Source organism: Canis lupus, chromosome 12 (genome assembly GCF_011100685.1).
Source record: "Canis lupus familiaris isolate Mischka breed German Shepherd chromosome 12, alternate assembly UU_Cfam_GSD_1.0, whole genome shotgun sequence".
NCBI lineage: Eukaryota > Metazoa > Chordata > Mammalia > Carnivora > Canidae > Canis > Canis lupus.
In genome coordinates, this window is record NC_049233.1 from 24,178,579 (window position 1) to 24,195,276 (window position 16,698).

Below are 16,698 nucleotides of genomic sequence, written 5' to 3' on the forward strand. Positions count from 1 at the left end.
ATTCTACAAGAATTAATGATAATGCCCAGAATATAGGGCAGGATGTTAGATGGTTCTAACATGTCAATACATACAACTGAGATACAGTTTAAAAAGATGCACGATTTGTACTTACTGAAAAACAGTTCTAAATATAATCAATTGATAATTAAACAAAAGGATTGATAATATTAATAAAAGTGGGAAAGTGGCAATGCCAAGGACTATAAAACCTTTAATCTAAACCAAAAAGGAAGGAAACAAATAAATAAATAAACAAACAAACAAACCAAAAAGGAAGTATATATTAAGAGAGCAAAAAGCAAAGGAATAGTCATAAAGGATTACCTAGTAATCTAGTTTGGGAACGTCTGAGTGATAGAAGAAACATTTCATTCACTTTATTTTTTATTCTTCTTTTTTTTTTTTTAAGTAGACTCCATGCCCAACAAGGGGCTTAAACTCACAACCTTGAGACTTAGAGTTGTGTGCTCTACCTACTGAGCCAGCCAGGTGCCCCATCATCTACTTTATATCAGTATTACTCCCTGAATTTTTACTTGAAGTGGCATTTGCATTGGGTTTATCTTTCACTACTATCTTGACTCAAAGGGAATTATCACAGAAATAAAATTTTGCCCTAGTAAAGTAATATACTGAGCTGGCCTATTCGAAAACATTTTGGTAAATCAAAGCGAGAAGCTCATTCAGAAAAGCAGCTGTGGTATAAAATTACATTGATAGAACCACAGCTGGCCTTAGATATAGGAAAGGAAACTACCCTCATAAATGGGTTCACGGGATGCACAAGTGACCATACTGTAAGAGGTCACTTTCAGGCAAACAGGCCATACTTCCTCATCTTCCCCCTTTAAAAACAGCCCTCACCCACTACCTCCTTGCAGACAAGCCTCTCCTCTACTGTCCAGGCCAACATTCCCACAAGGTATCAATAGACTTTGACCTCCTTTGTTCTGCCACAGGTGAATTCTTTTACCTTCTACATCTGCTTCTACCAGATTTTGGACCACTACCTGGGGGCCCCCATCCAATCAAGAGATACCCCATTTAGAGACTATACATATCACACCACTAAAATGAATATATACAAAACTTTACCCAAAAAATATATATAAAACCTTAGCATTACAGAGAATCAAGAAACTTTTTCTACAAAAAACAGACAGTAAATATTTTTTTGGTTTCTAGGGTCTTTGATGTGACAACACATAAGTGAATAGAGCAGCTGGATTCAAAACAATTTTATTTACAAATACCAAATTCTGAATTTCATATAATTTTCATGTGTCCTAAAATATTATTCTTCTTTTTATTTGTTTTCAATTCTTTAAAGATGTAAAAAGAATTCTTACTTCATTAGCTGTACCAAAAAAGACACTGTGGTCAGATCTGACCCAGGCAGCAGAGTTTGCAGATCTCTATGCCCTTCCCCACCCGGAGTTCCTGGTTGAGATGCAAATGTCTTTAGGACTAGCAGTCCATTAATCATTATCAGTCCTTTACTCTTGGAAAGGAGATGAATTATACAGCTGCCCTCTCTTTTTATAGCAAATTAAGAGTGGAATAAACAGTTTTTACAAAATAACATTATCTTCGTCTTTTCTAATAAAAGCAATATGTGTCTTTGTAGAAAAACTGGAAAAACAGTTAAGACTAAAGAAGCCATCTTACAATGGAGAAGAAAAAAAAGGAAAGGTAAGTAAATAGGCAAACAGCTCAATATGTAAGGGGAGGTGAAAGGGGGGTAGGCAATAAAAACAAAGTTGAGCTCTGTGGATAACAGTAGCCCATGCTCTTACTGTGTAACTGATTACCTGGGAGAATTAATTCAACTCATTTTCTGCCTTCAATTCAAGAGTCTTAAAATGTTCAAATGGAAAAACTAAAAGAAAATATGCTAGAAAAAGAAATGTATGACATAAAAAAATGGCATCACATAAAAACGAAATAAAGGGAATAGAAGTATTTGACAAGAAAAGTTTTTTTAAAAAGAGACAAGAGTTTCTTCAGATATTTCAGAACTGCCATATACAGTTTTTGTCATTCTGGGGGTGGCTGGGCCAAAACAAGTAGGTGGGAGTTACAGTGAGCAAATTTTAGACAATGAAAGAAACAGCACAGTTATAATTCAAGTGGACCAAAAGTATAAATTGTCTATAAATTAGAAAATCAGTGACCCAAAAGAAAGGCTGTGAGAAAATATTCTTGCAATGACAAGCAAATTAACTAGATCCTGTCCAAATCAGGGATTCTAATTAATACAAAATTAATTACATTTGCTTTAAAGCAGTCACTTTAAAACTCTCCTGCAGGATTTCCCAAAGGGATGTTAATAGATACTCTGATAAAAAGAATCCATGACCAAGTGAATCTGTGAAACACTGAATTAAAAGGGTTCTTTACCACAGAAGTTCTGTCTTTAATATGCTAATATATACTATAAATCTCTTCAACCAGAGAGTGCTGCTTCCAAACTCTACTAGAAATGGAAACTTTTTTTTCCAACTAGGACATCTCACAATACCATCACACTGGTTTTCCTGGGGGGATGTGAAATATGCTGCTCCTCTGCAAAAAGGTATGTTTTTTAGTTGATCTTGTCAAATCAGGACAACTAATTTTTAAAATCCACTAAGAAAAGTACTAACCAGAAATTAGGTTTACAAGACAAAAGTTGGGAATTTAATAACATGGATTAAACATTAAAATTGCTCTATTAGAGGTGCCTGAGTAGCTCAGTCAGTTAAAAGTGTTTGCCTTCGCTCACCTTGTGATCTTGGGGTCCTGGAATCAAGCCCCACGTTGGGCTCCCTGCACAGTGGGAAGTCTGCTTCTCCAAACTTGCGCTCTCTCTCACTCACTCTCTCTCTCTCTCACTAATAAGTAGATAAATTCTTTTTTTTTTTTAAGATTTATTTATTTATTCATTCAGAGAGAGCGAGAGAGAGGCAAAGACACAGGCAGAGGGAGAAGCAGGCCCCATGCAGGAAGCCCGATGCGGGACTCAATCCCAGGTCTCCAGGATCACACCCCAGGCTGCAGGCGGCACTAAACCGCTGCGCCACCGGGGCTGCCCTAGATAAATTCTTTTTTTAAAAAATTGCTCTACTAAATACAATACTCAGTTTTAAAAGGAAAACCACAGGCCCAAGATGGAATGAATCACTTATGCCAGGCCAAGTCACATAACAGAAGCTTTAATTTTTAATTGCAGTTTCAGGCTCCCTGCGCAGTAGGAAGTCTGTTTCTCCAAACTTGTGCTCTGTCTCACTCACAAATAAGTAAATAATTTTTTTAAATTGCTTTACTAAATACAATGCTCAGTTTTAAAAGGAAAACCACAGGCCCAAGATGGAGTCACTTATGCCAGGCCAAATCACATAACTGAAGCTTCAATTTTTTTTTAAGATTTTTTATTTATTTATTCATGAGAGAGAGAGAGAGAGAGAGAGAGAAGCAGAGACACAGGCAGAGGGAGAAGCAGGCTCCATGCAGGGAGCCCAAAGTGGGACTCAGTCCCGGGACCCCAGGATCACGCCCTGGGCCGAAGGCAGGCGCCAAACCACTGAGCCACCCAAGGACCCCTGAAGCTTCAATTTTTTTTTCTTTTTTTAATAATAAATTTATTTTTTATTGGTGTTCAATTTGCCAACATACAGAATACACCCAGTGCTCATCCCGTCAAGTGCCCCCCTCAGTGCCTGTCACCCATTCACCCCCACCCCCCACCCTCCTCCCCTTCCACCACCCCTAGTTCATTTCCCAGAGTTAGGAGTCTTCACGTTCTGTCTCCCTTTCTGATATTTCCTACCCATTTCTTCTCCCTTCCCTTCTATTCCCTTTCACTATTATTTATATTCCCCAAATGAATGAGACCATATAATGTTTGTCCTTCTCCGATTGACTTATTTCACTCAGCATAATACCCTCCAGTTCCATCCACGTTGAAGCAAATGGTGGGTATTTGTCATTTCTAATGGCTGAGGAATATTCCATTGTATACATAAACCACATCTTCTTTATCCATTCATCTTTCGATGGACACTGAGGCTCCTTCCACAGTTTGGCTATTGTGGACATTGCTGCTAGAAACATCGGGGTGCAGGTGTCCCGGCATTTCACTGCATCTGTATCTTTGGGGTAAATCCCCAGCAGTGCAATTGCTGGGTCGTAGGGCAGGTCTATTTTTAACTCTTTGAGGAACCTCCACACAGTTTTCCAGAGTAGCTGCACCAGTTCACATTCCCACCAACAGTGTAAGAGGGTTCCCTTTTCTCCGCATCCTCTCCAACATTTGTGGTTTCCTGCCTTGTTAATGTTCCCCATTCTCACTGGTGTGAGGTCGTATCTCATTGTGGTTTTGATTTTTATTTCCCTGATGGCAAGTGATGCAGAGCATTTTCTCATGTGCATGTTGGCCATTAAGCTTCAATTTTTAATTGCAGTTTCAACTCTGTACCCTCACCCTGCAATGAAATCTTAACTGGTCAGGCATTTTTTGGTTAGCACCAATAAGGTAATCTATCACAAGGCCCTCTCTATCCCCCAAAAGTAGATGGGGGTAATCTACCTTATAATAAGACCCCAATGTTCCCCCTAAGGGAAAGTGACCTTGCCTGCAACAATCTTTTCTTTTGCTAATAACTTCCTTTTCCCACTCTTCTTCCTATAAAAACTTTCCATTGTATACATCACCTCAGAACTCCCCTCTACTTGCTACACAGGATGCTGCCAATTCATGAACTGCTTAATAAAGCCAATGAGATCCTCAAATTTAATCAGTTGAATTTTCTTCCTTAACATCAGTAAAATCAAAGTGTCTGCAAACATGGTTTCTTAAGTTTAAGTTTATACAAAATAAAACTCAAATGTTTAAAACATATAGGATTGTGAAAATTAATATAAGGAAACCTCACTAATATGAAATTGAGAGACCAGAAAGGGGCGCTTTCACACACTACCATAATACTCAGCATCAACTGCAGACCCGATAGGAAAAATCACATTTCACAAGTCAATACTAGTTTAGCTACTGCTTTACTAACCCTGCCTGAGGAAGGAAAGGTTTCCTCTTCCCCCAGCAACAAGCAACAGCCCAGCCAATGAGAAACTGTCACAATTCAGCCAATGAAAAGCCACCATACTCTGAACTTTCAGTTTACTCCAAGGGACTTTGTGTTTGTGATAGCACAGCCAACTCTCTCCTTTCTAGTATAAAACCCTCCTTTCCAGTATAAAATAGTGTCCCTCTCCTTTGCTCTCTGGACTTGCCCATGGCTTTTCCTATGGCTTTTTTATGTAGCTTACTTACACCATACTTCAAGTCTTCCTCAATAAACCCATTTTTGCTGGCAAAATAACTGGCAGTTTTATTTTTTTTTAAGATTAAGAAAATAGTAACAAATTGTGAAATAAAAGGATACGACCAAAATTTATGAATTCAGCACAATTCTACTTTTAGAACTCGTCAGGGCAACTATATCTTTCTGGTATAACTGTAAGTACATCTAAGAAATGAGATTTATATACTGTTCTCCAAGAATTCTGTAAGTAGTACTGCTTTCTGGAGATTTTAATGTCCTGAGGCTTTTTTTGTTCAAGAACTACCAGAAAGCTGCTAATGCCCTTACGGAAGACTTAAGTGCCAAATTCTTTGCTCAAGCAAACACAAGCTGTGTTGTGTTTATGGCTCTAATGAGCTGTTGCTCAGTAGAAGTAAAGTACTTTATCTAGGCAAACTCAATCGGTGACGTGATGGCTCACAAATCATACAGTTAGCTGCCAAACACTTGCAGCATCTCACCTCAAACTGTCATGCCCTTGGAGGGAACAAAAAAAAAAAAGGTGTTAGTGTGGGCCCTGGCTAGACCATGGAAAACACATTCCTTTATTTAGAATTCACCATTTAATTGGCATCCATTACTATAACATTACTATGGAACCACTACAGTGGTACTCTTTGGACAGTGTCTGCAATATGTAGGCAACATTAGGATTCAATCCCATAAAAATGCAAACATCAGGACCACATCTGTCACTGCTATGGAAGACAGGCCAAATGAGAAGTTTTTTGATTATCTTAATGGTCTAGTTATAAAGAGGGCACTATTCTCTATTTTACAGATAAGGCCAACAAAGAATTAGAGAAAGTCAAGGTCACATCTCTAGTAAATAGTCAAGGGTAGATGGGAGTCCAAGCAGCTCAGCCCAAACCCTGTGCTCTCAATCGCCACACTATACCCTGGGTTCTAAGGGACAATGGTGAAATATAGCTCAAAAAGTAGGAATAGGTTAAGAAAAGCTACACACACCAAGGCAGACTCCAGGCATGACCAACTTGTTTCCACCTTGGCTTTCCTACCCACAACTGACTTTTTTCTTGAATGTGTCTGAAATTCCACCAGAGATCTCTCTTCCAGCAGTATGGCCAGAATACTCTATTATCTATGGGTGGCAGTGAATCAAGTTCCTATCAGTCCTTCCCCCTCACCCTAGCTAAGACCTACTGACCTTGGAGTCCAAGATGGAACATGAAAACTCTGGAAGACAGTGCCTTAGGAGGATACATACATGCACTGGGCCCTTGAATAAAAAAGACGGTAATTCTAAGGGATGAAAAAAGATTTAGAGTGAGGTTTAAACTTAAGCCTATTAAACTCTTTCTTCTCTAGTATACTGTTTCCTTGATATCAGGACTTGAGCTCTTAACAGGTATAAAATAGAGTATTCGGTACATAAGATCTAGTGGGCTAGGGCAGCCCGAGTGGCCCAGCGGTTTAGCAGCGCCTTCAGCCCAGGGCGTGATCCCGCAGTCGTTGGGCTCCCTGCATGGGGCCTGCTTCTCTCTCTGCCTGTGTCTTTGCCTCTCTGCCTCTCTCTCTCTCTCTCTCTCTCTCTGTCTCTCATGAATAAATAAATAAAATCTTTAAAAAAAAAAAAAGATCTAGTGGTCTAGCATGAGAACAAGACCAGCATTACAACATATTTCAGCTATACAGGAAAATGCAGATCTCTAAAAATGACTTCTAAAAGTCCCCATTCATATGTTAAGGACTCTACAGATACAGCATCCAAAACTGATCTTACAATGAATGCTGTGGTCTCCCTAAATTTTAGTGGAAAACCAGTAGTGTATTTCCATGAGAGAGTTTTATTAAAGGACAAAGAAGAGTACCCGAACAATTTTGATAAGAAATTCTTGAAGCAAACATCAGCGTCAGAATATATTAGCATTGTAAATGAACAGTTCAGTGCCATCAGGCATTTACTGCAGCATTTTTAGAAGTATGCAATAGTTTTCCCAGCTCTAACAATTTCCCTCTGAATCATCCCTGTTTCCCATTTTCACAAAACAGAAATTTCTTTTATATTATACCAAGATCAAATGACTCTAATTTATGGAATAGTTCCAAACCCCTAGGCAAGTCCACCTTGACCCACTGCTACCTTTGATGTCCCAACCACTTTCATTATCAAGGTCTCTCAAATTCTCATCCCTCCCTGATTACTGGCTTCTATCTCTTTTGCCACTTATATCTTGCTCTGTCAGCCCTTTTAAAGTAAGATTCTGAATTCTCCCTCAGACTTGCAGTTACAGCAAACCCTAATTAGGGCCTGAAAACAGGGTTTTCCTATTGATTCTATGGAAAGGAATATCTCAGGCCTATAGAGAAACCTAACTCCATCTGCTTGATGGGTTCAGGACATACAGGCCAAAATATGACATCTTGGTATACTGAATATTTTAACCTGAAGGGATTTGAAAAACAGCAAGTGCTGGAAGGCTCTCTGACTCTCCATACCTTCTTCTCCTCTGAAGGAGGTCATAAGACCTTCATGTGAGAGGTGACTTCCCTGTACCTGGAGGAAAAGAACATCCTTATCTCTAAAGACAAAGGGACACTGAAAAAATTGAATAAGCCTTGCTAAATTTCCCTTCAGTTTATTACTCCTTAGCTCATACCCTCTTGTTCTATCACATTACTCTATGACTTTCTACTTTTCACCAAATCTCATATAAAAACACTCAGGTTTAACCATTTCTTCTGGTCTTCATTTCCTTATGAAGGCTTCTGTGTCCCAAAACTTTTCTTAAATACAATTGCATGCTTTTCTCTTGTTAATCTGTTTTTTGTTATACAGTCCAATGAAGAATCTAGAAGGATAGAAAGAAAAGGCTTTTTTTTTCCTCCCCTACATGCAATAAGACCAGAAAATGTACTAATTTTATTAGAGAATTTCCAACATATCTAGCTCTAGCCAATATTCTTCTAAATTCCGAACTAATGAAAATAATAGAGAAGTAGAGCAAAGATAACTAGCAATAAATTAATCTCATCTCTGAATATGAATAAACTTCCTACCTAGCCACAAATAGAAAAACTGAATTACACAGGAGAAATAACATGAAAAGGGGTCAGAACATGGAAAGTCTGGCCCTTCTAATCATGACCTGAGTGGGACCTCAATTTTTATACCTATAATGAAATAGATCTTTTTAAGCCTTAAAAGGAAGCTAAGAGGAAGGAAGTCATTATAAATTTACTTTTCTTCCAGGTAACTTTTATCTCATTCTTACCAAAGCAATCCTTTCACTTCCCCCACCATAGTAGTTACAAATTTATATTATAAACAGGGGTGGGATGGTGGGGAAGGGTTTAATTTTGCTTTACATTCATTCATTAAACAACAAACTCCTCAGTATGGTCTGAGGAAAACAGTGGTGTATTAGACAAGCTAGGTTCGAGGGATGCACTATTTAATAAGACAGACACAGCTCTGTGCTCATGCAGCTTAGAGTCTAAGTATCAAATAACAAACCCAGTCTTCGATGCTTTTAATCTACCTACCACAGAATGCATATACTTCTTCTGATGTCAAGGCCTATACAATATGGTTTAAAATGTTAACACCACTGATCAGGGTGCAATTCTTCTTCAAAAATGCCTTAATCGATGCCCTTCCTCTAGCTAAAACCACCACCTTCAGGAATGCTGCTTGGCTTCTTTGTATGCGTTTATCTATATCTCTAAATTCTTGTAAGGTATATTGATTAGAGAAGAATGCAAATAAAAATTTATGGTCATATAAAGAGGCCAAGGCATAACAGCAAAGACTTAAAGTATGTGTAAGGAAATGGCTGAGAGAAATCAGAGCCAAGTACAGTGGAAATGTAACTCAACATATTGCTTTTTTTGCCCTATTTCTCAGTCTTTATTTCTTGTTAATCATTCCTTAATTCTGTGTCTTTCTCTTGTGGCATAATGCGGTGGTATATCATTTTTCTGCAGAGCCAGAAGGACTCTGGGCTAAAAAACTCAGTTCTGACACATTCTAGCTACTTCATGCTGGGCAGAAAACTTAGCCTCCCTAAGTCTCCATTTCCTCAATGGTAAAAACAAGGATTAAATCATATCATATATGTTATATATACAGTCCAGGATCCAGCACATGGTAAGTATTCAATAAAAGGTAGTGATAGAGATGGAATAATGATAATAATGAATAAAGAAATCAAAAAGAAGAAAAATTACAATTGATCACAAGATAGAATTAAAATCAAAATTAAAATCACCTGATAAAATTACAGTGAAATTTTGGTGTTCTTAATTTGAAAAGGTAGTTCACTATATTCTCAACAAACAGTAAAATCATATGTAATTGCTTAAATGACTTTCATGGGAGGAAACAAGTTTTTCTTCTTATCAGAAAATAACTTTAAGCTCAAAAGGCATTTTGCTATTAATTTATCTTCCATTCTATCCAACAAACCCCTGTTTTGTATTCTCAAAAATCTTAATGTCATTAAAGTCTATAAAATGGCTGTAAAACTATTCTCAGAGCAGATTAAAGAAACATGACGACTAAATGCAATACCTAACCACAAACTGGATCCTGCCCTGGAGAGAAAATAGTATAAAAGATCAACCAACAAAACTGGAATACAAACAATAGATTACAGTATCATTCCAATATAAATTTATGAAGTTAATAACTATGAAAGAGAATATTCCCATTCTTAGACAATACATACTACAGGATTTAGGGGTAAAAGGCCATGATATATATAGAACTTACCCTCAAATGGTTCAGATTTTAAAAGTACAGATATACATTTACATACATACATACATACATATATACACACACACAGTATGGGAGGCATGATATAGCACAGAGAGCAAATGTTAGTAGGAGGTTAGTCTGGGTAAAGAGCATACAGTGTTCTTTGTCCTATTTTTATTTGTGTAACTTTTAAAAGCTTAAAATTATTTACAAACAGTTTAAAAATATAAACATAACTCTCTGGTCTATCCCTATCAAATGGTACTTCACACAATCTGTTACCTAAGTCATTTGAATACATAATCTTGGTCTTAGGAAGTATCTTAGACACCACCTAGTTCACCCTCCAACCAAACCACTAATCATTTCTAATCTATCTCTGATAGACTCTAACTAAATCCCCATGAGATTCTGGTGGACATTTATTAATGGTTGAGGAGTGGCTGTTCCATGAAGCCATGGATGACTGCATACCAGAGAGTCAGAGTTGTCCATATATGCATTAGGCTGAATGGTGGCCCCTAAATACCTGGTCCTAATCCCTGGAAACTGTGAATGTTGTCTTAAATGGAGATGAGCCTTTGCAAATGTGTTAAGAATTTTGTGATAAGGAGATGATCCTGGATTATCCCAGTGGGCCCTAAATCTAACTACAATTGTCCTTAAAAGAGAGGCAGAGGTGTGCCTGGCTGACTCAGTCAGTAGAGCATGTGACTCTTGATTTCAGGGTTGTGAGTTTGAGCCCTATATTGGGTGTAGAGATTGCTTAAAAATAAAATCTTGAAGAATGAATGAATGAATGAATGAATGAGAGGCAAAGGGAAACATACACAGAACAGGAGGAGGCCACGTAACCACTGACACAGACTAAATGGTATGACCACAAGACAGGGAATGCCAGCAACCAGGAGAAGCTGAAAGAAACAAGAAACAGATTCTCTCCTACAGCCTCTGGAGGGAGCACAGCTTTGTTAGTGCCTTGATTTCACCCAACAAAACAGATTTCAGGCTTCTAACCTCCAGAACTGTGAGAAAACAGATTACATTGGTACAAATCACCAAGTTTGTATAATTTGTTATAGCAGTCATAGGAAACTATAGTTATACACCTTTAGATCAAAACACTTTAGTGTTTATGTACTAGGCATTAAGGCTTTTAGACCTAGTTTAAATCTTCAAACCTGAAATTATCCAGCAATCCGCTCTTTAGATTAAATAAACCCAAAACTGCACTCTTTATAATATGACTGTCCTACCAATATCTGAAAACACCCATCACATTTCTCCTTAATCCTCTCCTCTCAAAGCCAACTTTCCTACTTGTTTTATCATTCCTCATCCAGGAAATGGTTTCCAGGCCCTGACCATCATGATTGCCTCCTTCTTCTAGACACTTTCCCTTCGTCCCTTGAAATGAACTGCTGTGAACTAAACAAAGTACCCAGGATACGACCTAACCAGCAAACAGTAGAAAAGAGCTATATACTATGTACTCTAAGAGCTCTATTAAGGCTGCCCAAGACCTTCAGGTGCACCACTGTTACAAAGCTGAGGTCAACAAACCCCTAGGTCTTATCACATGAATTTCTTCTATACCAGACTTTCCGAATCCTACAGGTAGACATTTCAATCCTTGAAATACAGACCTTTACATCTCTCACTGTCAAATTTTGTCTTTTTGATGAGACTAGAGGTCCAGCTTTCTTGATCTATTTCACTGGTATTATTCCTCCCATCTGTAGATTGAACAGTGGGCCTTCTTTGACTTCATCCAACTGTATGCTACAAAGCAGATTTATTAAATTAAGAGTCCCCTGGGGTAAGCCAGTCATCATCTCTTTGTTGGCTCACTACAACATGGGGCTATCACGTGAAGACACAGTCATGTCATAGAATTCATAATATAGACACATTTAGTTCCTTAATGCCTGGTATAAAATGCAAAACTCTTCCTAAAATGCCAGTTATATTATGTCACTCTTGTCCTCAAAAGCTTTTAAAACATCGTTGGCTAACCAATCACATCTGTTTCTTACCTGGCTTCATTTTCTATCCATTTTCTATCCAACCTGATCTCCCCCTTCCAGCAAACTATCAATCCAGCACATCAGATTCACTGTCTCTCTCTCCCCTGCACCATCCCCTCTTCCTCTGTACCAAGCTTAAGACAACTTCCCTACCCTGGCACAGTCCCTGTCTATTCAGAGCACCCCCAAAGGCTCCCAAATAGGATCTCTTAAAATCCTTATTGTTTGGCACTCTTGGCACTTTATCCCAGACTGTCCTAATGTTAATGGTTTAAATGTTTAATTGTTTTACATATATGTACTTAGTATCTCCAACAAAATAGCTGCATAGAGAGGTGCCTGGCTGGCTCAGTTGGTAGAGCATGTGACTCTTGACTTTAGGGTCTTGAGTCCAAGCCTCACATTGGATAGAGAGCTTACTTAAAAGAACAACAACAATACAGCTGTATGAAAACAGAGTAGCTTCTAAACCATATTTCAGATACAGCTCTGATTATACTAAAATTTAATACAGCATTGTTGAAAGTAAACAGTGTTATCCTGGACTTTTTTTCTTGATGAGGAATTTATCACCAAGGTATCATTATTCTTCATGATGAGAAGACATTCAAAATCTCTCAATACCAAGCTACTATTCATCTACACGGAACCATTTCATACTCTTCCATGTATCCCTTACTATCTTGAAATCAACTATTTCTTCATATTTTTAAATCCTGATTTGCTTCTAAATTCTACACAACAGGCCTTTAACTAGACATTTCAACCCTTCCTCTACTACATATGCTGTTATCTCTTATACCATAACAGAAATAACTTAAATGTCAAGTCATATTTGTAGAGAAATCAGACCTACGTTCAAATGTCAAGCTCAGCTTCTTCCCCTTCAGCTTTAATCACTCAACTCTAAATTCACCCTTAAGAATTATGTGTAGTTGAGACAGCAAAAGATCTGAGTGAGGCAAACTGGGATGCTTTTTTCACTTCCTCCTTAGATTCCTTTTCCAACCTATGGAAAATTACATAATCTCTCAGCCTTATTTTCCACATGGTCCTAAAAATTACTAGGTATATAACATTGGGAAATTATGGAACCTCTGTGTCCATCAAATTTTATCACCTGTAACACTGGGATAAAATAGTCAGAACCGGTCCATAAAGAGAATTGTGAAAATTAAATAAACTAAGACATGTGGGGCACCTGGGTGGCTTAGCTGGTTAAGTGTCTGCCTTCGGCTCAGTTCTTTTTTTTTTTTTAAAGATTTTATTTATTCATAAGAGACACAGAGAGGCAGAAACATAGACAGAGGGAGAAGCAGGAGCCCTTTGGGGAGCCCGATGCAGGACTCGATCACAGAACCTAAGGGTCACAACCAGAGCCAAAGGCAGATGCTCACCCATCAAGTCACCCAGATACTCCTAGCTCAGGTCTTAATCCTGGGGTCCTGGAATCAAGCCCCGCATCAAGCCCCACGAGTCCCACACTGGGCTTCCTGCTGAGCAGGGAGTCTGCTTCTCCCTCTGACCTTCCCCCGCTGCCTGTGCATGGCCTCAAATGAATTAAAAAAAAATAAAAAAATAAAAAACTTTAAAAAAATAAAAAATAAAAAATAAATTTTAAATAAATTTAAAAAATAAACTAAGCCATGAGAGTGACAGATTCTAGCACATGGTTACCTCTCATGTACTATTAGCAGCTGTTATTAATATTAGTATTAATATTGTAAAGGACCTAGCATAAGAGTTCAATAAAATATGGCTATTATTTTCTAAACCATATTAAAATATTTGTTGGTTGTATCAAATGAAACCGATGGCTACTTGTAATATTTATCCATTTATCTATGACAGGAGTTCTCAAACTGTGGTCTCAGCTTAGCAACATCAGCATTTTGTTAGAAATGCAAATTCCTGGAAATTGATAGAAATAGAAATTTTCAGGCCTCATCTCTGATCTAGTGAATCAGAAGCTCTTGAGGTAAGGCCCATAATCTATTTTAACAAGCCCTATAAGTGAGTCTGATGCAGCTAAACTTTAAGAATCACGCTTATAAACCTAAGGTCTTCAAAAAATATGCAGTATTTGCAGATTTTAAGAACCAAAATGATGCCTTACACTTTCAGAAGATGTATTTTTCAATAGCCCTTTATGAAGTCAATGTTGCATATATTGCCCCATCACTTCTGTGCCCACAGATGTGAAATCACTCCAAAGTAAGCAATGGTCAGGAACACAGCAAATTAGAGCTTTTTCTCTACTCTCTAAAAGCTATCACTCTGTTCTCAGCTTGGGGATACACGTTTTCCTCCAACCACCAAATCAGAAAATAAAGAATAGTGTGATTGATTCAGTGGAACCATGAAATCATTGAGTTTAGAATGTAAGCAAAGGATATCTATTCTATGAGTAAATGAAGCTTTCCAAAGACAAGATGGAACAGAGATAAAAATCTAATAGTCAGTTGGGTGTCTCCTGTGTGGTAACCAAGCAGGTAACTACCTACCAAATAGGGTGAGGTACAATACTGGAAATCCAGGGCCTCTTCCTCTCCAAACGCATTCATGCATCAACAAATTAAAATTCAGACCAAATATCCTATTATATAATGTTAAGGAATAAATTTACAGTATGGCTAACCAGTACAGAGGAATTTATCTCCACTATAAGTTGTCAGTTGGATGGATCTAAGGCAAGGAAAGCCCATTATATAGACTTCTTCAGACTCCAATGTGTTCTCCTAAAAATTGTTCATCCCCTTAAATCATTCCTCTTAAATAAAGCCTCTCAGTCATTATTCAAGTTATAATTCTGGGATTACGTAAACAATTTAAAGGAATTTTCTAATATTTGGTAACTGTTAAAGTACTTCAGAAAAGAAAGGGCTTCTTTCTTTTGTGTTTTCCCCAGAGTAAGGGAAAAGCTAAATCATAGGTACTTAAATCTTAGGTGCCATTTCTTATACTACTATCATGTTGATTTCTAAATAGTAAGACAGAATAACATGTGATCAGTGACAACAAAAACTAAATAATGATATAAGACTCTCTGGTTTATAAAGTTCCATAGGTAAAATAGACTTTTAAAAAATACTGTAATTAATAAAAAGACTGTCACCAATTTTATGTTTTAGAACAATTCTCTGAGTAAAATTTACCTAACCGAAGTCACATTGTTGATAATAACCAGCTCATGTTTTTTAATACTATAATTAAAATTATGCTAAAGAATACATAAACATTACCAACACCAATAGTTTACCTAAATATCCAATTTGCAGGGTACACAATCCAGTCTACCCGGTGTGTGAGACTTGCAGAGGGAACAGGTATGAATGCATCAACTGGACTTTATTACTGAAAGTATTCTGGGGACACCTGGGTGGCTCAGCGGTTGAGCATCTGCCTTCAGCTCGGGGAGTGATCCCAGGGTACCGGGATCAAGTCCCACTTTGGGCTCCTCGCAGGGAGCCTGCTTCTCCCTTTGCCTGTGTCTGCCTCTCTCTGTGTGTCTCTCAAGAATAAATAAAATCTAAAATAAATAAATAAATAAATAAATAAATAAATAAATAAATAAATAAATAAATAAATAAATAAACGTACGTATGTATGTACGTGCGTGTTCTGAAGACTGATGAATCAAAAGGAAAACACCCTTGCCAAAACAATCAGTTTAAGGACAGGCTAATAAGTCCTACAGCCAAAATACTAGAACACTAAAATTTAAATACATTTAGAAAAATTCCATAGGCATCTCCTCACCAGCAAATATAAGTTTTAATTAAGCTATCTATTTACTTTAAAGAAATGTCATTTTAGCACTGGTGAATATAAAATAAGGCTATATTATGTTTTTAATACAGTTTTTCTCCCCCCAAAAAAATTCTATCAAGATATTGTAAGGAAAAAATGTTTATACATATGGATGTAATAGTAGCGTAAGCAATCATTTAAAAACTCCACAATGTTTACTTTTCTCAGTCATATAAACTTTTAAAAACTGACCATGCCAAAATCATCCCCTAAGCACTGAATATATGCTATTTTGCAGCTGCATAAACTATAACTTCCTAAATTACGGGGAGTAATTAGTGAATAGTTAAAATTATAGGTAGAGAAAAGTAAACACAGCCTCATAGCCAAGGGGAACCTGCTGGCAGATCTGCAACAGATCATAGTGCACAAGGAAATCATACACTGGACATAGCCAGTTACTCTAATTTGTATTCTCATCTCATCCACTTCTACCAGTAAGCCAATAGGAGGATATGGAAGATGCCCTCCCACTGTGAAGCTAAGTGAAATTACAAATGAGGAATAAACATTGCCAGCCTTTCAGAAGTCTGGTGTGTTTTTACTGATTCCCTTTCTGTAAGAAGAATATGTAGGAGAAAAGGAAAAGAGGAATAAAAAAGACCTTTGGGCCCTAAAGTCAATCCACTGGGGAGCAGTTTATAGAGAGGAAATGAGGGTATGGCTAACAGGATTACCTCAAATAATTCTTCAGTGTCCCACTGGGATTCTAAGGCAAGAAGGCAACAGGCCAATCTATCACCCCCACGGATTCTGAACCTAAACCCCAGCTTTTTCTAAAATGGATACACTAAAA

The 16,698-nt window shown here is 37.6% G+C and overlaps 1 protein-coding gene and 1 long non-coding RNA gene across 24 annotated transcripts in view; one reads left to right on the forward strand and one right to left on the reverse strand.

Annotated features, from left to right (window-relative positions):
- DST (dystonin) overlaps positions 1-16,698 on the reverse strand; it is a 480,589-nt gene that overhangs the window by 235,487 nt on the left and 228,404 nt on the right. The window lies entirely within an intron of this gene.
- On the forward strand, positions 1,629-15,576 carry LOC119874187. The gene is made up of 3 exons (XR_005367878.1): positions 1,629-1,695; positions 2,510-2,578; positions 15,371-15,576. It is a non-coding gene; the product is annotated as an uncharacterized LOC119874187 (long non-coding RNA).